This window comes from Aquarana catesbeiana, linkage group LG03 (genome assembly GCF_042186555.1).
Source record: "Aquarana catesbeiana isolate 2022-GZ linkage group LG03, ASM4218655v1, whole genome shotgun sequence".
NCBI classification, from domain to species: domain Eukaryota; kingdom Metazoa; phylum Chordata; class Amphibia; order Anura; family Ranidae; genus Aquarana; species Aquarana catesbeiana.
In genome coordinates, this window is record NC_133326.1 from 525,760,802 (window position 1) to 525,785,446 (window position 24,645).

A 24,645-nucleotide genomic window follows, 5' to 3' on the forward strand; every position below is an offset into this window, starting at 1 on the left:
TTATTTTTATTCTTTTTAAATTATTTTATTTTGTAACATTTTTTTTTTTTGGATGAAATATCAGTGGTCTAAACAGGGGGGAATATGCACCACACAAGGCGATTAGGGTGTGCCCAGGCACACCTGGCACACCCTGTGCGCACGCCTATGTCTTCCACAATGCTTCTTTATTTATCATAGCCAACACTGACGTCAGCATTGCCAATGGCCTGGGAGAGCGATGATGTCATCTCCACAGTCATGTGACAGTGCTTGGGTCTTGGCTGTTAGGGTCTGAGCATTGTCACAGGGGAGCAGGTCATGTGATCCCTCTGCAACAGAGGAAGGAGTGGCGAGGGTGTGCAGGCAAGATGAGTATAATGGGGTCGGGTCCTTTGCAGAGGCATTGCCCATGCTCCCCTCCACAATGTGACCATGTTTGTGCCTAACAATTAGACACTCAGACATGAGCATTACATGCATGTTGCAGAGGGAGAAGATCACACGCTGCCCCATACTTGGAAGTACAATATTGGACAGTCAAATGGAGCAATGCGGGAGCACTGAGAAAATAAGTAGTGCCCCTAAAAAGAGAACGGGTGTGTAAAGTGATAGATTCCCTTTAAAGAAAATCTGTCATAAGAAAAATCGAGCCAGGGGAGTAGTATGGGTCAGAGTAGGTCTGCAATAGCACTTTGATTTTCTCAGGTCTCCTTTAAAGCACTTGCTGTGGGTATTAAGAAAATGTATTCCTAAAAAAATGACTGAGTCAGTGCAGTGAGGTTTAAACATTCATTTAGCTTCAGATAACATAATCTAAAGCATAACTTCGCTCTTATATTAACCCATTGCAACCTTCCCACAGCCTCAAGGACAGCATCTATCCCCCCTGCTAAGATTTCATACCTTATTTTCAAAACGATTGCCTTTTATCTGCCCACCCTGCCCAAAGCCACCAGAGTGTGCCATTATCTGCAATACCTCCTGCTGAGAGCCAGGAGCATGCATGGGGCTGATAATAGGAGTCCGATGGAGCAAGCACAAATTTGGGAACAGGGCCTGCCATTACCACAGGCAGGCTATACAGTAACAGCTGATGATCTTGAAAATAAAGTATGATATCTCAGGGGAGGAGGGTTGTAAGGGAAATAATATAAGTAGTTAACATGAAAGGGAAGGTAAACTGTAACTGTAAAGCACTGTTCATATAACATCCTAAATTACAGCTGTTGTTAGAGAAATAACCAGACTGTCTTTGTTGGCCTCCTTCTGAAAATGCTGGCTGCCTTGTTGTTCTTTAGGACCACTGGTTTCACTACTTTTTGAATTGCTGACCCAGAATAAGTGTCACATATGGAATCCCCGTGAAGCTAAACCCTGGAGCATCAGGTCTTCATCAGAGCCGCTAGTGGTGTTATGATGCTATTGCCGCAGGGTGCAACCTGTGAGGGGCCAGATAGTGATACTCAATCAGCAGGCAACCACGCATGGTACCAAATTGGAATACAGATCGCAGACAAAATCCAAAATACGGGCCAAGGTTGAACATTAAAGAAGTAAGAAAAAGGTTGTATGGTCAGGCAGATACAGCTGACTGCACCTGTTGATCAGTAAGGAGAGATGGGCCGAACAGAACAGGCGAACATCACAAAAAGTTCAGACCCAAACACCGAACCCCATTGAAGTCTATAGGACCTGAACTCGAAACGTCCCCATGTTGAAGGCTTTTAATGCCAAGTTATTGGCCATAAAAAGGGTATGGGGGGCCCGGGTACTGCCCTGGGGGTAATGTATCAATGCAAACTTTTTTTTTTTTAAATGATTGTTTTTAAAGGAGCAGTGATTTTAATGATGCTTAAAGTGAAACAATACAAATAAAAAAATCCTTTAAATATAGTGCCTGGATCGGCTTTGGAGGACATGCTTATGGTAGAAGACCTCCCTAAGACTTTATCGGTCACATATAAAGAACTGTTCAAGAGAAGCCCGGTGGCAATGACAAAATGTAGGGAGCGATGGCTGAGTGAAGTCCCTGACATAGACGGGGAAGAATGGGATGACATGTGGGAGCACCCCTTTAAGCATTTAGTCTCAGCGAGAGATGGACTTATACATTTTAAATTTTTGCACAGAATCTACTTCACTCCTGCCAGACTTGCTGTAATTTACCCATCGGTCTCCTTGGAATGCTGGAGATGCGGCTTCTCACCGGCTGCTGCCAAACACATTTTCTGGGATTGCCCGCACATCAAGACCTTTTGGGAAGGTGTGATGGCATGCATAGAAGACTTGCTAAAGATACCTATCCCATTATCAATTAGAGTATGTTTGTTGGGCCTGGTGGAGGAGGTGGTTCCGTCCAGTGCTCTTAGAACATTACTGAACATCCTGTTCTTTTATGGGAGAAAGGCTATATTATTTAAATGGAAGAACTCCACTCCCCCTAGTGTACCCTTTTGGAAGGGAATTGTAAACTCCATGTTGCCTTACTATAAGGCAACCTACCACTCTAGAGGGTGTGGGAAAAAGTTTAATAAAGTCTGGCAGGCATGGTTCAACTCGGATTCAACGGCTGGCTAATTCTACCCAAAGTCTCATCTGCTGTAAATAATAGGTCTGGGAGCCTGGGCTAACTGAATCCATTTAGAGTCTCCGATTTGCTGAGGATGCGGTGTAGCTAAAGGCAGATATATCCTTTGGATACTAGATTCGCCGAATGATAGGGACAGTGCAGTGCTTTGTAAGTACAATGAACGCAAACATATACTCATGGTCTGAATCCTAGTATACCCCTTTCCGTGATGTGACGGGAAATTCTTATTCTGAATTGTGGTGAACTGTGGTCTGGGAAGTTGGGGGGAATGGGTGGGGGGGAGTTTTTCCAGTCAGATACCTATGTTAGGTAAATTGAAATGTTATATCAAAGTTGACTATGTTGGTCATGGAGTGGCCGGTGTTGTGCTGGGATCACTCCTTTTTCACTGTGTTTGTTTGTCTTTAAAACCTTAATAAACAGTATTTTATAAAAAAAAAAAAAATTATATATATATATATATATATATATATAGTGCCTGGGGGGTCCCCTTTGTCTGCCTGTAAAGTGGCGCCCTGCAATACAAAAAGAAAAAAAAACGGCGTGCCACCCCCCCCAAGTAAAGGGCCTGGTATAGCTTGTAAGAGGAACCGCACACCAAAATTAAAAATAAACGGCTTGTGGTCCTCCCCAAGATTCATACCAGAGCCTTATCTGAGCATGCAGCCCAGCAGGTCAGGAAAGGGGGGGTGGTTAGCGAGTAGCCTCCCCCTCCTAAACCATACCAGGCCACATGCCCTCAAAATGCCCTCAAATGCCCCCCCACCCTAAAGCATTCCATGTTGATGGGGACAAGGGTCTTGACACGTACCTCGGAGGTGAGCCTGACGTGCAGAGGGAGACCTCTCGTACAGCCCTGGTTCCCGGGTCACTGGAGTTTGGGACAGTGACCATAGGAGCACAGTGAGGTAAGAGTGCCTGCTAGACTTGTGCACAACTGAAAATTTTGTTTAGTTTCGGTTCGTTGTCATTCATAAAATACATAATTGCGTTCTGTTAGATTCGTTATGTTACGTTAATATGTTTTCGGATAATTCGTTATTTATGTAGAGTGTCGATATTCGTTATACTGAATCTTGAATCATGTCGAATTCATTCCTTATATACGCTATAATTTCGTTCGTATTAGTTGAAATTAAATATTTATCTACGTATATATATTCGTGATAATGATACGTAGTTTGGAAAGTCGTTTGTTTTTTTGAATCTTTTAACACACACAATGATACTATCTCTTCTCCTCTGCTCAAATACAATACAACACCCTTCTCACTCAGTTCTCAGGAATGCACTTTGCCAGTAATCCAACCTCCAGCACAAAATTAATCAGCTGATTGGACTGTAATGCCTTGTTTCCACTGAGTGGATCGGTTCGGTTCGGTACAGTTTGAATGGCCTAGAATGGTCCGGTCTATTATGGGGAGCGTTTCCACTGCAAGTGGGACCACAAGGGGCCATACAGGGTTTAGAAAAAATGCCTCAACATAGCACAGCAGAGGGTTTTCTGTCAGCCAGTCAGTGGAATGTATTGTAGCTCCGCCCTAACCGAACCGTTCCGAACCGTTTCCATTTTTCCACATCTGAAGCAGGACCCTGAATGGAGCAGTACGGTTCGGTTGTATGGGCCACTTTCATAATGGATACACCCAAAATAGCGTACCGTACCAAACCGAACCGAACCGATCCGCTCAGTGGAAACGAGGCATAAGATTTACTTTGAGTTGACCTTTTGTTTCATTAGATCTTTAACGAATTATGTTGAATTCATTTGTTATATCCGCTATAATTTCTTTCGTATTAGTTGAAATTTGTTATTTTTTTATGCATCCGAATGTCCGAAAGATGCAAAATTCGGCCGAATTTTGATTCGTTACGAAACGAATTGCACAAGCCTAGTGCCTGCTGAGTTCTCTGGAACTGGAAATGATGACCACTGGGAGAGGCTGGAGCCAGCTGAGGTGCTGAGGATGCAGGTCAGCTGGATGCAGGTCAACAGGATGCAGGTCAGCAGGGTGCAGGTCAGCTGGATGCAGGTCAACAGGATGCAGGTCAAGTGGATGCAGGTCAGCAGGATGCAGGTCAGCTGGATGCAGCTCAGCAGGCTGCAGGTCAGCTGGATGCAGGTGCGCCAGGAAGCAACAAGCGCACGCGGGTGCACACGGCAGGCAGGAGCCAGGTCAGACAAGCCAGGTCATACACAGTGGATCAGTTCAGGCAGAATCGGCAGGCAAGGGTTGGGCAGAGTTCAGGCTGGTTTAGGCAATGGAAGACCAGGCAGACAGGTAACAGAGCAAGGTCAAGGAAGCCAACGGTCAGGACTGGAGACAGCAGCGAGGTCAGAGAGCCGGGTCAGTATGAGATCAGGTGCAGATTCGGGAACAGGTCAGAGGATAAGCTGCAGATCAGACAGCAAAGGACTGAACAGTAGGAGCCCCTTTTAAAGGCCACTGGGCGCCAAGGCTGCGTTACTGTGCACACTTGCACGCTCTCTGCGATCGGCGCATGCGCATTGGCGTGCGTCTGTTCGCTGCTGGAAGCCTGTTGACTGGGATGCGCCTAAACCCTGTTGCAGGTCTAAGAGCCGTGCGTCCATGACAGGCCTCTTCCCGACCACCCTGGGCTGTGGTTGTGGGGGTCTGCAGGCAGGGGGCTTATCAAAATCTGAAAGCCCCCTCTAACAAGGGGGGCCCCAGATCCCAGCCCGCCCCAATGTGAATGAGTAGAGGTACATAGTCCCCTTACCCATTCACCAAAAGTGTTTTAAAGAAATAAACACACACACAGTTTTTGACAATGCCTTTAATAAAATTTAAAAAAACCAATGTCTCCAGATGTAGATCCATCGTCAATCACAACGCCACCGCCAGACACAAAAAAATATAAATTAAAAACGCTCTGCCCGCAGCGAAGGCTAATTGCTGTTCGACAGTTCTTATATAGGTAAGGAGCAGAGCCACCTGGCAATGTCCCCTTGTGACGTCACCGCCCCCCGCGCATTTTTTTTCCTTCACTCTTTTCTATTGCTGGCAATGTTTGTTTTTTTTTCATTCAGCTCTCAGCAGGGAAGCCCATTGACAGCTGATGACTCATCTGTTGTCAAGGACGCAGCGGCCAGCCTCGCTCCTTCACAACAGCTAACTCCTTAACCATTTCAGCCCTGGACGATTTTCCTCCTAATGACCAGGCCATTTTTTGCGATACGGCACTGCGTCACTTTAACTGACAATTGCGCGGTCGTGCCACGTTGTACCCAAACAAAATTGATGTCCTTTTTTCCCACAAAGAGAGCTTTCTTTTGGTGGTATTTGATCACCTCTGCGGTTTTAATTTTTTGCGCTATAAATGAAAAAAGAGCGTCAATTTGGAAAAAAAAATTTTTTTTTTACTTTTTGCTATAATAAGTATCCCAAAAATGTTTTTTAAAAATCAAATTCCTTCATCAGTTTAGGCCAATATGTATTCTTCTACATATTTTAGAAAAAAATCGCAATAAGCTTATATTGATTGGTTTGCGCAAAAGTTATGGTGTCAACAAAATAGGGGAGTGATTTATGGCATTTTTATTTTTTACTAGTAATGGCGGCGATCTGCGATTTTTAGCGGAACTGCGACATTGCGGCTGACAGATCGGACACTTTTGACAACTTTTTGGGACCATTGAGCGGACATCGTGGCCGCCGGCCACGTGCATCGAGTACCCTGCCGGCGCCTGTTATGGCTCTTACAGGAGCCGACATACCAGTATGGCGATTCCCGGGAACGTGCTGACCTGCTGCCGTATAACGATATTATACGGCGGCTGGTCAGCAAGTGGTTAAAGTGGATGTAAACTCTCTCCTATACCCAGTGAAGTGAACAGCCTCAGATGATACACAGAGATTAAAAAAATCTCCCTACATAAGTTTTACATGTATATCTGCTGTCTTCAGCTTGCTATATTCTTTAGAATCCTTACATTGGGTTAGAATTTTTACTTCCTTATTCAGCACTGGGAGTGAAGTCTTGGCTTACACTGAGAGACAGCTGATTGGAGGAAAGGCATACACCGCCACGCCACATAGGCAGAAGTGCGAAGACACTTTCAGAGCTGTGCTGTGACAAGACAAGCTCTCTGCTAATCTATTTATAGCAACTTCCCATGACACACATTTTCAGCTGCTTTTATCTCCCATCTTGGAGAACTTGCCAGAAGTTATGCTGATAATGGAGCATTGAAACAGCAGAAAGAGACAAGACTTAGACACCTTTCACACTGAGGCGCTCAAAAACTGCCCATAAATTGTCTGGCGTTTTTGCAGTGCTTTAGCTGTGCGCTTTTTTTAAGGTTACGTGACAAAGTGACCTAAAAAAAGAGCCTTTTTGCAGTCCTTCCTATTCATTTCAATGGACAGGGGCATTTTTGAGACGCTTTTTAAAGCGCTCCAAACATGCCCCAAAGATGCATCTTGCAGGACCTTTTGCACCACCCCACCAGCGCGTTACCCCAGTGTGAAAGCATCCATATGCTTTCACACATATGTGCCTAGGTCAAATTTCATGAATCAGGTTTATATACACTTTAACAGCAACAGTGCATTGTGGGGCGCTCGGCAGGCAAACATCCCGCCGAACACTCTGCAAATTTGAGTGTTCGCTGAATGAGTGAATAGGTAAACCGTTCGCTCAACTCTATTGATCAGGTACAAGGTTAGAGTACCTTTTAAAGGTGCCTAAAGGCTATGTTCACCTTTTCAGGCAGAATTTCTCTTTACATAATACATTTTCTAATTTCTTTTTTGCCATCCTAAAGTACTTATCTCTCACTTACCTAGTCCATGGCAGCTTTGAATCTGCATCTCTCTGTTCAAAATGATAATAACCCATTCTGAGACCATCACTTCCTGTAGCATTATGTGATCATCCAGGAAACTTCATATCCCATCATGCACTACCTTACTGCATCACAGAATAGGGTGAGTTTACCACTCTGGACCACACGTCCTTCATTACTGGACCCCCTCTTTTTTTATTTCCTACTTTCCAACTTCTTTCTTTAAGGTGGCCATACACTGTGTATGATCTGATTGTACAATCTCCTTTAGATCTACCATCAGCTATGTAGTGCAAGGACCTGCCTGGTTTGAAACAAGTTGAATAGATTGTTGAGGTGGGTCCTTCTGTTACGTAGTTTTGGTAAATCTAAAAGAAATTCTACAGAGATTGTACAATCAGATTGCATAGTGAAGGCCAACTTTATACAAGCACATGGGGACAGAGACATTTAGGTGTCATTGTTCTTGTGTTAACAAACAAGCTGGCAACACTAATCGTAATCTGCTGTCAGGGAATGCTCGCCTTTGGCAGAATACAAAAGCTCAGTGCGAGTGATCCCTCCATCTACTTTGAATGTGTGGATGGGGAAATCGGTACATTTTTTCACTCAACCCACTGATTGAATGAACAAAATGTATGATGTATGGCTTGCCTTAGATTTACCAAAACTTTATAATAGCAGGACATGCCTATCTACCAATTACTCTGTATCCAGTCAGGCCAGGGTTGCCAACCGCCAGTAAATTTACTGACAGTTTGTAAAAATCAGTGCTTTTTTTTACAACTGCCAGTAAATATCAGAGGCTGATAATTTCATGCTGTGTTGACTTTTTAAGTGTAAATCAAATTACTTTGTTATAGGTATTGTCAGTGTTTCCATATCGTGTTTATACTGTTCAAATATTCACCGTGTTAGTTTTCCATTGGAGTTCTGTCATTTCTCAGGTCGCCCATAAAAAATGTGGTCCGCCAGTAAATTGTCCATGTTTTGTCAGTAAAAAATCCTGCGGGAGGTTGGCAACCCTGAGTCAGGCATGCCCTTGCACTACACAGTTGATGGTAGATCTAAAGAATATTGTATAGTGTATGGTGAGCTTTACAGACTTCCAGAGACCCACTTTTAATAGTTACATAGTGGGTAAGGTGGAATAAAGACAATAGTCCATCCAGTTCAACCTGGGTAGGTGTATTTGTGTCAGTGTCAATAATTATTTCCCATATACCTGTATGTTGTGCTCTTTAACCACTTCACGCAAATCGCCGTACATGTACGTTGGTACTTTGACACTAATTACCGTTGTTATGGCAGCAGCTAGCTGCCATAACCCCAGTATTTTCAGGAACTGCGTGCGTTTCTCTTTCAGATAAAAGTTGTCTCTGTGGCGGATTCGCCGCAAGATCACTTTTATCGGTGGCCGGAGAGGGATCCCCTCCTGCCGCACTCCGATCGTCTCCGCCGTTTACCAGAGCTGTCGGTAGTGGCGGAGACAATAGCGTCCGCTCCCCTCACTGCCTGGAGGCAGAGTGAGGGGAAGATGGCATTCCGCTTGGCTCCATAGCATTGGAGGGTGGAAGTGACGTCAAACATCACTTCCACCCAATTTTTTTTTTTAGTTGCATTTTTGTGTAAATATGAGATCTGAGGTCTTTTTGACCCCAGATGTCATACTTAAGAGGTCCTGTCATGCTTTTTTTCTATTACAAGAGAAGTTTACATTCCTTGTAATAGGAATAAAAGTGACCCATTTTTTTTTATAATGGACAGTGCAAAAATAAAAAATAAAAAGTAAAATAAATAGGAATAAAAAAAAAATTAAAATGAAAGCGCCCTGCCCTGCTGAGCCAGTGCGCGGAAGTGGAGCAGAGTAGCGCCCACATATAAAAACGGTGCTCAAACCACATATGTGAGGTATTACCACGATCGTTAGAGCAAGAGCAATAATTCTAGCTCTAGACCTCCTCTGTAACTCAAAACTGGTAAACTGTAGAAATTTTTAAACGTCGCTTATGGAGATTTTTAAGGGTAAAAGTTTGTCGCCATTTCACGAGTGGGTGCAATTTTGAAGACATGTTGGGTATCCATTTACTCGGCAGAACATTATCTTTCACAATGTAAAAAAAAAAATGAGCTAATTTTACTGTTGTCTTATTTTTTTTAATTAAAAAAAGTGTATTTTTTCCAAAAAAGTGCGCTTGTAAGTCCCCTACTCAAATATGGTGTGACAGAAAGTATTGCAACAACCGCCATTTTATTCTCTAGGGTGTTAGAAAAAAATATATATAATGTTTGGGGATTTTAACTTGTAAACACAGAGCCTGAAAAATAGGCCTGGTCCTTAAGTGGTTAAGATGCATGTCCAAGAGACTTTAAAAAATATCAATACTCCCCACTGACACCACCAATTGTGGAAGAGAGTTCCACATCCTTATTGGCCTGACAGTGAAAAACCCCCTAAGCAGCTTAAGGTTAAACTGCTTCTCCTCCAATCTCACTGTGTTGCCCTGTGTCCTCTTACACTCCCTGAGACTATAGTTTTCTTCCTAGGCTGGGATCCCCATTGAGTTATTTGTAAATACTATCATATCTCCTCTCAAGCATCTCTTCTCCAGCGAGAATACATTTAGTGCTTGTAGTCGCTCCTCGTAACTGAGGTCCTCCAATCCCCCTATTTTTTTTTAAATCAAGTAAAGTTTTATTGAGAAATAAAAGCTCATAAACAAAAGTTTACAACAAATCCAAGACAGTCTCATATGTATCTCAAACATACTACAAAAACTGCTTATAGAATATATACAACGGACACAATCATATAACTCTGGCTTGCCTCTATTGCACAAATGCAGCAGTTCGCATGAACAGAGTATGATTGTGATGTGGTGCGGGAAACGCACAGGAATTGCTGCGAGTCGCGCACCACATCAGTGTGAACCTAGGCTTAGCCTTTAATGAATCTCAGCTGTGCAGACTACAAAGTGACAGTGTTGCAGTGCCAGAAACTGTACATAGATGGTGAAGATGAGCAAACCCAGCAACTTGAAATCTCCTACACACCTAAAACGCAGCCACAGACAGATTATTGCAGATCACAAGAGTCGGTATAAATAAAGAAGTTCTGAATATTTGTTCCTGGTCAGTCACTGTAAGTATTCAGGTATAGTAGCCAGGAAACTAACATTTCCATTAGGACAGGTTATCATTGGTAGCCTCCAAGTTTTTCTCATAAATTATATAATTGTAAAAACTAGATGGTGGTGCATACTTTTGAAAAAGCTAATTTATTTATTTTTTGCATATTTTTCGTAATAGCCACTACTGATTAATGGTCCAATTACATAGTAAGATCACACATATAAAATAGAACATAAAGAAACATAAAAAAAAAATAATGGAGTTATTGTGTACAAGGATACCTAAATTATTTATCCCATCTGATTTCCCATAGCCAATTTTATTCCAGGCACCCTAAGGCTAGAGCATACATGTTCATTACGTAGGTGATCACTCAGTGCCTGCTGAAGGGGAGGCACTGTCGAAGGAGTGCTGCTGATTGGCCAGCTATGTTAAAACATCACTGCATAACCCTGTACCTAGACCTTGGTCATGTGACTCAATTCCAGCAGGAGCCAAACTAGAGGACCTAAAAGAACAGATAATACAGAGCCACCCATATGGGGCCATTAGCACTAAACTGTACCAGATTTAAAGAGGAAGTAAACCCTGATGGGGTTTACTTTCTCTTTAAATGCAAAGTAAAAGCATAATGGGCTAGTATACATCGCATAGCAGCCCATTACGTGCCACTTACCTGCAAACGAAGTCCGCGATGTCCCCGCTGGTGGCCGCATCCATCTTCACCCCTCTTCCTTCTGGGGCTTTGGACTCCGGCTCTGTGATTGGCTGGAGTCGAAGTGACGGGAGCCAGCGGTCACGGCACGGGCCCTATAGAAACAGCAAAATCGTGCCCTTTCTTTAGTGCGCATGTGCCAATGACGTCGGCGCAAGCGTATATGGTAAATATCGCCTAAACCGTGCAGGTTTAGGAGATATTTCCAATACCTACAGGTAAGCCTTATTATAGGCTTACCTGTAGGTAAAAGTGGTCTGTAAGGGTTTGTTCTGTAGTTGACTTCTCTATGACCTCCATTTGACTTGCTTCAGGGTGCTTTTGTATTACTGGTGATCTGTATGGTGAGAGAAGTAGGTCTAACACATAAACAAAAGCCTGTCATCATACAGTCAGGTCCATAAATATTGGGACATCAACACAATTCTACTCTTTTTAGCTCTATACACCACCACAATGGATTTTAAAAGAAACGAACAAGATGTGCTTTAACTGTAGTCTTTCAGCTTTAATTTGAGGGTATTTACATCCAAATCAGGTGAACGGTGTAGGAATTACAACAGTTTGTATATGTGCCTCCCACTTTTTCAGGGACCAAAAGTAATGGGACAGATTAACAATCGTCCATCAAACTTTCACTTTTTAATACTTGGTTGCAAATCCTTTGCAGTCAATTACAGCCTGAAGTCTGGAAGGCATAAACATCACCAGACGCTGGGTTTCATCCCTGGTGATGCTTTACCAGGCCTCTACTGCAACTGTCTTCAGTTCCTGCTTGTTCTTGGGGCATTTTCCCTTCTGTTTTGTCTTCAGCAAGTGAAATGCATGCTCAATCGGATTCAGGTCAGGTGATTGACTAGGCCATTGCATAACATTCCACTTCTTTCCCTTAAAAAACTCTTTGGTTGCATTCGCAGTATGTTTCGGGTCACTGTCCATCTGCACTGTGAAGCACCATCCAATGAGTTCTGAAGCATTTTGCTGAATATGAGCAGATAATATTGCCCGAAACACTTCAGAATTCATCCTGCTGCTTTTGTCAGCAGTCACATCATCAATAAATACAAGAGAACTAGTTCCATTGGCAACCATACATGCCTACGCCATGACACTACCACCACCATGCTTCACTGATGAGGTGGTATGCTTTGGATCATGAGCAGTTCCTTTCCTTCTTCATACTCTTCTCTTCCCATCACTCTGGTACAAGTTGATCTTGGTCTCATCTGTCCATAGGATGTTGTTCCAGAATTGTGAAGGCTTTTTTAGATGTTGTTTGGCAAACTCTAATCTGGCCTTCCTGTTTTTGAGGCTCACCAATGGTTTACATCTTGTGGTGAACCCTATGTATTCACTCTGGTGAAGTCTTCTCTTGATTGTTGACTTTGACACACATACACCTACCTCCTGGAGAGTGTTCTTGATCAGGTGTTTTCTTCACCAGGGAAAGAATTCTTCGGTCATCCACCACAGTTGTTTTTCGTGATCTTCCGAGTCTTTTGGTGTTGCTGAGCTCACCGGTGTGTTCTTTCTTTTTAAGGATGTTCCAAACAGTTGATTTGGCCACACCTAATGTTTTTGCTATCTCTCTGAAGGGTTTGTTTTGTTTTTTCAGCCTAATGATAGCTTGCTTCACTGATAGTGACAGCTCTTTGGATCTCATATTAAGAGTTGACAGCAACAGATTCCAAATGCAAATAGCACACTTGAAATGAACTGTCAAGTCTGTAGTGTGAGGCCGGGTTGCTGAGAGGGCGCCCCTTGAGGCTGAGTGCAGCGTGTCCCTGGATTTGGGTACAGGGAATGCGATGCACAGAGGTGCAGGGGTTGCCAGGGATACTGCAAGCTGGCTGGTTGGCTGTAAGTAGCTAGAGTGCGTTGTGGCAGCCGTGCGGAGAGAAGTCTTGAACGGTAACAGCAGGGTAAACCAGGAACAGGGTCTGCAGCCAGGCCAGGGGTCAGATACCAAAAGACAGTCCGAGAGAGGTACAGGAACAAGCCGGGTCATACACAGAGGGCAGAAGATCTGAGAGTAGTCAGCCAAGCCGGGGTCAGAGCGAGGAGATAAACAGGAACACAGGTCAAGCCGAGCAGAGGTCAAGCAGGGGTCTTCAGAGTATACAAGGCACAGGAACACAGGAGCTGTTTGATAATCCAGCAAACTGCAAGTGTCAGTGGCAGGTTTAAATAGGCCGGGGGGGGTGTTCCCACAAGATCAGAGCCTGCTCACTAGACTCGCCTGCCACCATGACGGTTACTGGCGGAATTGCCCACAACACGGCCATGACATGAACTCTGGACCTTTTATCTGCTTCTTGTAAATGGGATAATGAGGGAATAACACACACCTGGCCATGGAACAGCTGAGCAGCCAATTGTCCCATAACTTTTGGTCCCTTAAAAAGTGTGAGGCACATATACAAACTGTTGTAATTCCTACACCGTTCACCTGATTTGGATGTAAATACCCTCAAATTAAAGCTGAAAGACTGCAGTTAAAGCGCATCTTGTTTGTTTCATTTCAAATCCATTGTGGTGGTGTATAGAGCTAAAAAAATTAGAATTGTGTAGATGTCCCAATATTTATGGACCTGACTGTAGGTCTTAAGGGCTTGTTCACACTATATATAATGACGGAAGTTTTTTTAAACAATACAAAGCAAATGCAAAAGTGAACAAAAGCGAACATCTCCTGTAAGTAGAGAAGGGCACATTACATAGTTATCAGAGGCAATTTTTATTCCTAAAGCGCACCCTATGACCAGGTAAAACATCACAATAATAAGAGCACCCATCATATAGCACGTGCAAGCAGTGTTCCTTTTGGCAGCAAATTTTGATTCAGTTTTAGTCCTAGTCTTTTGACTAAAATGGCATTTTAGTTTTAGTCCCATTTTAGTCGTTTGCAATTGTTTGAGTTTTAGTCGTATTTAGTCGACTAAATCTGCAGTACATTCTAGTCAATTAAAATATCCTACATTTTAGTCAACTAAAATTATTTTATTTAACTAAAATCTAATGGGTTTGGTTAAATTGTAATGCATTACTTAAGCATTTCTCTAGAATTTCCAAACGTATTATATACTCCTGGAGTAAAAAATACTAATATTTTATTATTTATGATATTAAAGTTTGAACAAACTCACAGATACAGATTTAGCCACTCTGGGTCGTCTGAAGAGGCCTGTAATGCTGCACAGTGCTCTGGACGGTGGGCTGAAGAGGCCTGTAAAGCATTGCTCAGTGCTCTGAATGGTGGTCTGAGGAGGCCTGTAAAGCTGCACAGTGCTCTTGATGGTCGTCTGAGGAGGCCTGTAATGCTGCAGAGTGCTCTGGAGAGTGGCCTGAGGAGTCCTGTAATGCTGCAGAGTGCTCTGGAGAGTGTAATGCTGCAGAGTGCTTTGGACGGTGGTCTGAGGAGGCCTGTAATGCTGCACAGTGCTCTTGACGGTGGTCTGAGGAGGCCTGTAATGCTGCAGAGTGCTCTGGAGAGTGGCCTGAGGAGGCCTGTAATGCTGCAGAGTGCTCTGGACGGTGGTCTGAGGAGGCCTGTAATGCTGCACAGTGCTCTGGACAGTGGTCTGAGGAGGCCTGTAATGCTGCACAGTGCTCTGGACAGTGGTCTGAGGAGGCCTGTAATGCTGCACAGTGCTCTGGACGGTGGTCTCTGACAGGACTGAGGGATGGCCTGTAATGCACAGTGCCCTGGATGCCGGTTGTCAGAGGAGGCTTGTAATGCACACACAGTGTTCACTGATCTGGACAGATGGTGGCCTGAGGGGAGGCCTCAGGCCTGTAATTGTAATGTACACAGTCACACTCACAGTGGGTGCGCACTGCTCTGGACGGTGGCTGTCGTATTGACTCGTGAGTCGGGACTCGATAATAGAACTCTCGTCAGGAGGACTCGGGAGGCCTGTAATGCACAATACTGCTCTGGACGGTCGTCTGAGGACTCGGAAACTGAGCCGCGGCTCTATATGTCTTACACATAAAGAGCACGCACCAGTGCCCCAGGGAACACTGGGGACACTGCTCGAGGGGGAGGGGCCAGGAGTGCCAGCGAGGGACCTGAAAAGAAGAGGATCGGGGCTGCTCTGTGCAAAACTATTGCACAGAGCTGGTAAGTATGACATGATTGTTATTTAAAAAACAAAAAAAAACAAAGCTTTAATATCACTTTGAGGCCCACTCCAAAATTCCACAGCCTAATTCAGTGTAGCGAACATTATTCTTGCTGTACAAATAAGCCCCTAAGGGTGAAACGCATCACAGGGGCAGTATTTAAGCATGGACCATTTCGTGTTTTGGCCGGAGATTAAAATTTGTTTCAGAGTGAATCATTGCCGTGTGGCTGTTTGCTTTTCTTGGATGTCTGAAGGCTGCTGGTTGGCGAGGGACCTAATCTCTAGGAGACTGAGGTAGTGTTTGGAATAATGGGATCTTTGTCTCCTAAACATTATTCTTGAGTTCCAAAAAATGGAGGCTGCACACCGGATGCTCTACTGTTCCTAAACATTTTATTGTTCCTTTGTCCTTATCATTTACCTCAGATGATGTTAACAAAGGTGTGGATCCCTGAAACATGTTTGTCAGCCCACTCAATCCACTGACTTTGGTCTCTTCCAACAGTCCAGAGGAGCATGACACGCTGACAGCAGTCTGTACCCCTAGAGGTCTGGCATTCCATCGGTCCCACATCTCACACTGCTGTTGAGTGGATCTCACTGAGCAAGGCAGAGGGCAGTGTGCACATGCTGACAGCTTCTTGATCATACCACTATACCACTATCCAGCTCAGCAGTCCGTGGTTTGTGCCTGCTGTTTACAGCTTCACTATTTCACCTCTGAAGTGCTTCCCAGAGACTGTCATGTAAGGCTTCCAGTGATGTTTTAATAAACTTTGACATTTCTTTTTTTTTACTTTGAGATTTTTATTGATCCAATGTCCTGTCTATTTGTATTCACCTTACACGTGGTGACTGCATTTTTTATCTTTTTTTTCAGGCTAAAGTGCTTGTAAACCTCAGACATGAAATATGAACAAAGCATATCTCTCTGTACGGTATGCTTGTCTCAATCCAGAGCACTAAGTGTCATTTCTGTCCACTGCCTCCTTTCTCTGCTATGAGCATGAGTCACTTCTGACAAGTTTTCCTGACACAAAGAGAAAAATAGTGACAGGGGAGAGACATCCAGTAGATTGACAGCCTCAGCTCTGTCCCCATGGGCTGTATGAAGGAGGGAGTGTTTCTAAACCTCCAATCAGCTCTCAAAGCTCTCCTCACTGATATAATATCAGCTCTCCACCCACTGGTTTTCAGAGCTGAGAGATCCTGTGTAAATTCTGCACTTTGGATGTAGGGGAAAGATAAACAGGTGGAAATGATGTAGGAGGTTTTCTTTAATCTCTGTATCATCTGATGCCAATCACTTCACTGGGTATATGTGGGATTTACTTCCACAACTAGAGAAAAATACCTATTGATCTTGCCAGATATCAAGTGCCCTTGAAACTTTCTGTGCACAGACTTGAAATCACAAACAATCACAGACAATGTTATCAGCCTTCACAGTTACTTATGTGAACTACAGAACATCTGCCTCCTATGTTATGGCGATGAGGGGGGTGACATTTGTAACCCAAATCAGGGGCAAAGTCTAGGGTGATAACTCTGCTTTTCCATCAATACAGCGAGTCACCTGTTATAGGAAGTATTTTATTGGCAGGATCCCCAGGTGAAAATAAAGCAAAAAAGATCCAGAAAAAATAAAATCTAATGCAGCCACCGGACATCAAAGGACTGGAAAGCTGACAATACAGTATATACTGTACAGCATCTCACAAAAGTGAGTACACCCCTCACATTTTTGTAAATATTTTATATCTTTTCATGTGACAACACCGAAGAAATGACACTTTGCTACAATGTAAAGTAGTGAGTGTACAGCTTGTATAACAGTGCAAATTTGCTGTCCCCTCAAACTAACTCAACACACATCCATTAATATCTAAACCGCTGGCAACAAAAGTGAGTACATCCCTACGTGAAAATGTCCAAATTGGAACCAAAGTGTCAATATTTTGTGTGGCCACCATTATTTTCCAGCACTGCCTTAACCCTCTTGGGCATGGAGTTCACCAGAGCTTCACAGGTTGCCACTGGATTCCTCTTCCACTCCTCCATGACGACATCACAGAGCTGGTGGATGTTAGAGACCTTGCGCTTCTCCACTTTCTGTTTGAGGATGCCCCACAGATGCTCAATAGGGTTTAGGTCTGGAGATATGTTGGCCAGTCCATCACCTTTACCCTCAGCTTCTTTAGCAGGTCAGTGGTTAGTGGTCAGCCTAAGCACTGACAGGCTGACCCCCCACCCCTTAAACCTCTGCAGCAATGCTGGCAGCACTCATGTCTATTTCCCAAAGACAACCTCTGGATATGACGCTGAGCATGTGCACTCAACTTCTTTGTTCGACCACGGCGAAGCCTGTTCTGAGTGGAACCTGTCCTGTTAAACCACTGTATGGTCTTTGCCACGTGCTGCAGCTCACTTTCAGGGTCTTGGCAATCTTCTTATAGCCTAGGCCATCTTTATGTAGAGCAACAATTATTTTTTTCAGATCCTTAGAAAGTTCTTTGTCATGTTCCAGTGATCAGTATGAGAGAGTGAGAGCGATAAAACCAAATTTACCACATCTGCTCCCCATTTACATCTGAGACCTTGTAACACTAACGAGTCATATTACACCGGGGAGGGAAAATGGCTTATTGGACACAATTTGGACATTTTCACTTAGGGGTGTACTCACTTTTGTTGCCAGCGGTTTAGAAATGAATGGCTGTATGTTGAGTTATTTTGAAGGGACAGCAAATTTACACTGTTATACAAGCTGTACACTCACTACTTTATATTGTAGCAAAGTGTCATTTCTTCAGTGTTGTCACATGAAAAGATATAATAAAATATTTACAAAAATGTGAGGGGGTGTACTCACTTTTGTGAGATACAGTATATACAGTGCTGTGAAAATGTATTTGCCCCGTCCTGATTTTTTTTTTTTTCTTTTTGCATATTTCTCACACTTAAATGATTCAGATCATCAAACAAATGTTATTATTTAACACAAAGATAACCAGAGTAAATTCAAGATGCAGTTTTTAAATTATTAGTTAATTTATTAAGGGAAAAAAACTGTTCAAACCTGCCTGGCCCTATGTGAAAAAGTAATTTCACCCTCCCATGCTGAATCATGAATGAACTGTGATTAACCACAACTTTTTGGAAAGCTGAGTTAGATTTCACTTGCCACACCCAGGCCAGATTACTGCCAGACCCGTTAAATCAAGAAATCACATACAGTGGGGATGGAAAGTATTCAGATCCCCTTAAATTTTTCACTCTTTGTTATATCGCAGCCATTTGCTAAAATCATTTACGTTCATTTTTTTCCTCATTAATGTACACACAGCACCCCATATTGACAGAAAAACACAGAATTGTTGACATTTTTGCAGATTTATTAAAAAAGAAAAACTGAAATATCACATGGTCCTAAGTATTCAGACCCTTTGCTGTGACACTCATATATTTAACTCAGGTGCTGTCCATTTCTTCTGATCATCCTTGAGATGGTTCTACACCTTCATTTGAGTCCAGCTGTGTTTGATTATACCGGTTTGCTTTGCTCAGTTGGCACCTGCCCTGGTGTGGTAGCCAGGCACTATAGAATTGTTTATAAGTCCTGGGGGCAACCAAGTACCAGTAGGCCTGCTTGCCTTATGGGAAAGGGGGCTGCTATAGGTGGAACACACAGTAGCCAGCTATAGTGTCTGACCACCTGCATTAGGGTAGACGTGACAATTCCAATGGGGTTTTTTTTTTATAAGCACATGATTAGAGCCCGAGGCTCTAATTGGCTTAAAAAAAGGGTGGGCTCGGGGCGTAGAGCACTGCTCCCCGAGCCCACCCAGTTGTGTGTCAATATCGAATTAATATTCGCTATTATATAATCAAAAATACGGGGATATTGGCACTGCTTATAATGAGTATAACATATATATCAGCCAACCGTGGTAATGGTAAATATATGACAATATATATGAATATGTTATTCTATTTGAGACAATAAAGGTGGAGAAATGTGAATATTTAGACACTATAATGAGTTCCTATTTTTAAGCAGATGATGTTTTGTCTGTACAGGACAAATTATGATGGAAGTGTGAATCCCTAAGCAGTATAATTACAGTGGGGACAGAAAGTATTCAGACCCCCTTACATTTTTCACTCTTTGTTGTATTGCAGCCATTTGATAAAATCATTTAAGTTAATTTTTTTTCCCTCATTAATGTACACACAGCACCCCATATTGACAGAAAAACACAGAATTGTTGACATTTGTGCAGATTTATTAAAAAAGAAAAACTGAAATATCACATGGTCCTAAGGATTCAGACCCTTTGCTGCGACACTCATATATTTAACTCACGTGCTGTCCATTTCTTCTGTTCATCCTTGAGATGGTTCTACACCTTCATTTGAGTCCAGCTGTGTTTGATTATACTGATTGGACTTAATTAGGAAAGCCACACACCTGTCTATATAAGACCTTACAGCTCACAGTGCATGTCAGAGCAAATCAGAATCATGAGGTCAAAGGAACTGCCTGAAAAGCTCAGAGACAGAACTGTGGCAAGGCATAGATCTGGCCAAGGTTACAAAAAAATGTCTGCTGCACTTAAGGTTCCTAAGAGCACAGTGGCCTCCATAATCCTTAAATGGAAGATGTTTGGGACGACCAGAACCCTTCCTAGAGCTGGCCATCTGGCCAAACTGAGCTATTGGGGGAGAAGAGCCTTGGTGAGAGAGGTAAAAAAGAACCCAAAGATCACTATGGCTGAGCTCCAGAGATGCAGTCGGGAGATGGGAGAGAGTTGTACAAAGTCAACCATCACTGCAGCCCTCCACCAGTCGGGGCTTTATGGCAGAGTGGCCCGACGGAAGCCTCTCCTCAGTGCAAGACACATGAAAGCCTGCATGGAGTTTGCTAAAAAACACCTGAAGGACTCCAAGATGGTGAGAAATAAAATTCTTTGGTCTGATGAGACCAAGATAGAACTTTTTGGCCTTAATTCTAAGCGGTATGTGTGGAGAAAACCAGGCATTGCTCATCACCTTTCCAATACAGTCCCAAGAGTGAAGCATGGTGGTGGCAGCATCATGCTGTGGGGGTGTTTTTCAGCTGCAGGGACAGGACGACTGGTTGTAATCGAGGGAAAGATGAATGCGGCCAAGTACAGGGATATCCTGGACGAAAACCTTCTCCAGAGTGCTCAGGACTTCAGACTGGGCCGAAGGTTTACCTTCCAACAAGACAATGACCCTAAGCACACAGCTAAAATAACAAAGGAGTGGCTTCACAACAACTCCGTGACTGTTCTTGAATGGCCCAGTCAGAGCCCTGACTTAAACCCAATTGAGCATCTCTGGAGAGACCTAAAAATGGCTGTCCACCAACGTTTACCATCCAGCCTGACAGAACTGGAGAGGATCTGCACGGAGGAATGGCAGAGGATCCCCAAATCCAGTTGCGAAAAACTTGTTGCATCTTTCCCAAAAAGACTCATGGCTGTATTAGATCAAAAGGGTGCTTCTACTAAATACTGAGCAAAGGGTCTGAATACTTAGGACCATGTGATATTTCAGTTTTTCTTTTTTAATAAATCTGCAAAAATGTCAACAATTCTGTGTTTTTCTGTCAATATGGGGTGCTGTGTACATTAATGAGGAAAAAAAATGAACTTAAATGATTTTAGCAAATGGCTGCAATATAACAAAGAGTGAAAAATTTAAGGGGGTCTGAATAGTTTCCATCCCCACTGTAAATAGAAGCTGTCTGACAAAGTGAAGCACGCTAACAGATAACAAAAAGCCTCACATAATGCCATAATCTAAAAAATTCAAGAACAGATTAGAAACAAAGTCATGTACATGTATTGGTCTAGGAGGGGTTTCAAAGCCATTTCTAAGGCTTTGGAAGTCTAGTGAACCACAGGGATTGCCATTATCCACAAATGGAGATAACTTGGAACAGTGGTGAACCTTCCCAGGAGTGGCCGGCCTACAAAAATTACTTCAAGAGCATGACGATGACTCATCCAGGAGATCATGAAAGAGCCCAGAATAACATCTACAGAACTGCAGGCCTCACTTGCCTCAGGTAAGATCAGTGTTCATGGTTCAACATTAAAAAAGAGACTGGGCAAAAATGGCATCCATGGGAGAGTTCCAAGGCCAAAGCCACTGCTGACCAAAAAGAACACAAAGGCTCATCTCACTTTTACCAAAAAAATCTTGATAATCTTAGACTTTTAGGCAAATATTTTGTGGACTGATGAGACAAAAATTTAACTTTTTGGAAGGTGTGCGTCTCATTACATCTGGCATAGAACTAATACAGCATTTCATAACAGGAACATCATACCAACAGTCAGACATGGTGGTGGGAGCGTGATGGTCTGGGGCTATATATGCGTGTTCTAAGGCTTAGATAGATTAGATACGGTACTTTAGGCAGGGATGAAAGATGATAATAGTGGCTAATTCACAAATCTCTACATTTATTATACTACCAAAAGTATATAGAAGCAAACATATTAAATGTATTAAGATTGTTTTATTAACTCAATTAAAAAATATCCAATTCTTTCCCTTTAAACAAAGCTTCTTTGGCAGCCTGGGAGAATTGCAGAATAGGAAAAGCACCTGCAGCATAATTTGATGCATTTAGTAAATGATGTGTATATTTTGCATTGTACTGATTATTATTGTTGGGCCATCTTATTACAGTGATGATGCTGTTTATGGCAGCCTGCAGCAGAGTTATGCATTTCAATGAGAGCAGGCTAGCAGAGCCGGTTAGCGTGCCAGGACGCAGTGCGCAGCTGCAGACTGTGTCCAGGAGCTCTCCATGGTGCTGTAGTTGGCTGAAGAGCAGAGCGCTGCAGGACAGGAAGGGTGGGGGGCAGTGATCACAGCAATGCTGCTTTACTTCTACAATGCAGCTTGTGTCCCTGATTCTTTGCTTGCAGTCTATCTTTATGGAATGACAGCTGCATGGATGCAATCTGTGAATCCCTCTAATTAGAGGGACACTCTTTATAAAGACAGTGTGATTTAATGTGCAATCAATGCTGTTCTGTAGAAAAGTTTCACTGACTCATCAGTTGATTTACACAGTCAATTCACTACGCGGACTGATGGGCCTGTCTTGTTAACCACTTGAACATAAAAGTCTACTGAAACAGAGGCATTTCAATCAATTAGAATTCATCTTTTATTAAAGCCCAAGTGAACTTTCAGTTTACATCAACTAAATACATTCCAGGTGTATCAGAACAATAGGGGTGAATGGTCATAGAAATGTCCAGTGGCGGATGGTGGTATATTTTTTGCAAGGGGGGGCGGCAAACAATCACCCCGGCCAGTCGGTAGGTCAGGACACAGGCACTCCCCGCCCCTGGTAGGTCACCAGTCCCGCACTTACCCCATCTCAGTTGGTGGCAGTGCTTCCTCCGGGCAGCAGGTGGCAGTTTCACCCTGTGTCTCCTTCTCCTGGGCTTCACGGCAGTTTCCCCCTCCTCCTCCTCGACGGCCAATAGGATCGCTTCTCCTCTCGGAAAATCAGGTGACGGTTCTCAGGACCTCACTTCCTGACTGGCCAGGGAGAGAATCAGGAAGACATTAGCGAATATTATATAAAACTAAAAATTCTGCGCTTAGGTATGAGTGAAGCTGCAGCCTCCCCAAATAAAGACTTCACTAGTGGTGTCCCAAGGAATATATAAATAAAAAAGATGGGGATATTGGCGCTGCTTATAATGAGTATAAAATATATATCAGCCATCCGTGGTAATGGTAAATATACGACAATATATATGAATATGTTAATCTATTTGAGACAATAAAGGAGGAGAAATGTGAATCTTTAGACACTATAATGAGTTCCTATTTTTAAGCAGATGATGTGTTGTCTGTGCAGGACAAATAATGATGAAACTGTGAATCCCTAAGCAGTACAATTATATCCTATTTGCAAGTATCCTATATACCAATAAAAACACTCTGTATCCACGTCAAAAATGGTGCATTATCACAAAGTGAATAGTGGCTGATAACCTAGTATTAATAAAAAGTGAACTCTTATGCCCCGTACACACGGTCGGATTTTCCGACGGAAAATGTGTGAAAGGACCTTGTTGTCGGAAATTCCGACCGTGTGTGGGCTCCATCACACATTTTCCTCGGATTTTCCGACACACAAAGTTTGAGAGCAGGCGATAAAATTTTCCGACAACAAAATCCGTTGTCGGAAATTCCGATCGTGTGTACACAAATCCGACGGACAAAGTGCCACGCATGCTCAGAATAAATAAAGAGATGAAAGCTATTGGCCACTGCCCCGTTTATAGTCCCGACGTACGTGTTTTACGTCACCTCGTTTAGAACGATCGGATTTTCTGACAACTTTGTGTGACCGTGTGTATGCAAGACAAGTTTGAGCCAACATCCGTCGGAAAAAATCCTAGGATTTTTTTGTCGGAATGTCCGAACAAAGTCCGACCGTGTGTACGGGGCATTAGTTTGCAAGTGAATCAAGTGACAAAAAAAATACTATATATAGAAGAAATATATATCAATGAAAATGCAAACATTAAATAAAAACTGTGAAGCAAATGGAATGCTTATTATCAAGTAAATCAAACTAAAAAGAAATTATATATATATATATATATATATATATATATATATATATATATATCAAATATATAGCAATAATAAATGTAAAGTCTATAAAAAACAATATATAATAATAATAAATAGTCTTTCAATATCCAGTGTTCATATTTCCATAAAAGTGACTTGTGCTGGTTTCCAGGTGATGCTACTTTATATAAAAAATAAAGTGACTTCTCGTGCATCAAATAAAGGGACTTCACGTGCGTCAAATAAAGTGACTTCTCGTGCTACCCCTTAGGTATATGCACTCACCAGAAGAGCATGTAGTAAACTGGGTTTCCAATCCGGATATCCCCGGGAACAGTAAGTAGTGAGAGTTTACCGTTCCCAGGGATATCTGGATTGGAGATCCAGTTTACTACATGCTCTTTACGGCTGCAGGGGTGGGGGCTTCTGGTGAGTGCATATATCTAAGGGGGAGCATGAGACGTCACTTTATATGACGCACGAAAATTCACTTTATTTTTTATATAAAGTAGCGTCACCTGGAAACCAGCACAAATCACTTTTATGGAAATATGAACACTGGATATTGAAAGACTTTGTATTATTATATATTGGTTTTAATGGACTTTACATTTATTATTGCTATCTATTTGATATATATATATAT

The 24,645-nt window shown here is 42.8% G+C and overlaps 1 protein-coding gene and 1 long non-coding RNA gene across 3 annotated transcripts in view; one reads left to right on the forward strand and one right to left on the reverse strand.

The window, feature by feature from the left end:
- Window positions 1–24,645, forward strand: part of PRMT8 (protein arginine methyltransferase 8) — a 276,876-nt gene that overhangs the window by 21,698 nt on the left and 230,533 nt on the right. The window lies entirely within an intron of this gene.
- LOC141132631 (uncharacterized) overlaps window positions 22,623–24,645 on the reverse strand; it is a 134,038-nt gene continuing 132,015 nt past the window's right edge. The window contains exon 4 of the long non-coding RNA XR_012242936.1: window positions 22,623–22,949. This is a non-coding gene — a long non-coding RNA (uncharacterized lncRNA). The remainder of the gene's footprint in view (window positions 22,950–24,645) is intronic.